The 572-nt window shown below is 29.7% G+C and overlaps 1 protein-coding gene across 1 annotated transcript in view; it reads right to left on the bottom strand.

Moving 5' to 3' along the window:
• LOC118341835 (P2Y purinoceptor 14) overlaps positions 1-572 on the bottom strand; it is a 4968-nt gene that overhangs the window by 4219 nt on the left and 177 nt on the right. The gene's annotated exons all lie outside the window — the stretch shown is intronic.

Here is a 572-nt window from a genome sequence, read left to right as displayed (position 1 = left end):
CACACTCACACAAACACACACTCACACACACACAAACACACACACAAACACATTAAGTCTCTCAGATGTTCATTATGTTTCATTAGTTTACATTTTAAGTGTTTAACCATTAAAGTATAAATATACTTTAACTGTAATATATCAGCAGCTGACTGATCAGAGAGTCATTAGACCATATTTTAATAATGATAATTAAGTATTTGTGGTTTTATTTAAGTAAAACCATCAATCAAATCAAATCACACATTCTTAAGAATATCAACGTCTTACAAACAGGCAACATAAAGAAACAAATAACCATAATCATATATTCCACTACTCATACTCATACTATACAATACTCATCGTTGTTTTCTTAATCAATAATAATTAAGTCTTTCTGCTGATTTGATGCCAGTTTGTGAGAGATTCCAGCAGCAGATGGTTTAATCTGTTTATTACTGCAGGTTAACAACCGAACAACACAGGAATACATTACAACATATAATAACATCATTTAACAGAAGAACATTTAAACTCTATCTATCTATCTATCTATCTATCTATCTATCTATCTAGCTATCTATCTATCT

This window comes from Morone saxatilis, unplaced genomic scaffold, assembly GCF_004916995.1.
Source record: "Morone saxatilis isolate NCDOM2014 unplaced genomic scaffold, NCSU_SB_2.0 Contig8, whole genome shotgun sequence".
In the NCBI taxonomy this organism is placed as follows: domain Eukaryota; kingdom Metazoa; phylum Chordata; class Actinopteri; family Moronidae; genus Morone; species Morone saxatilis.
This window is presented reverse-complemented; position numbering and strand designations above follow the sequence as displayed.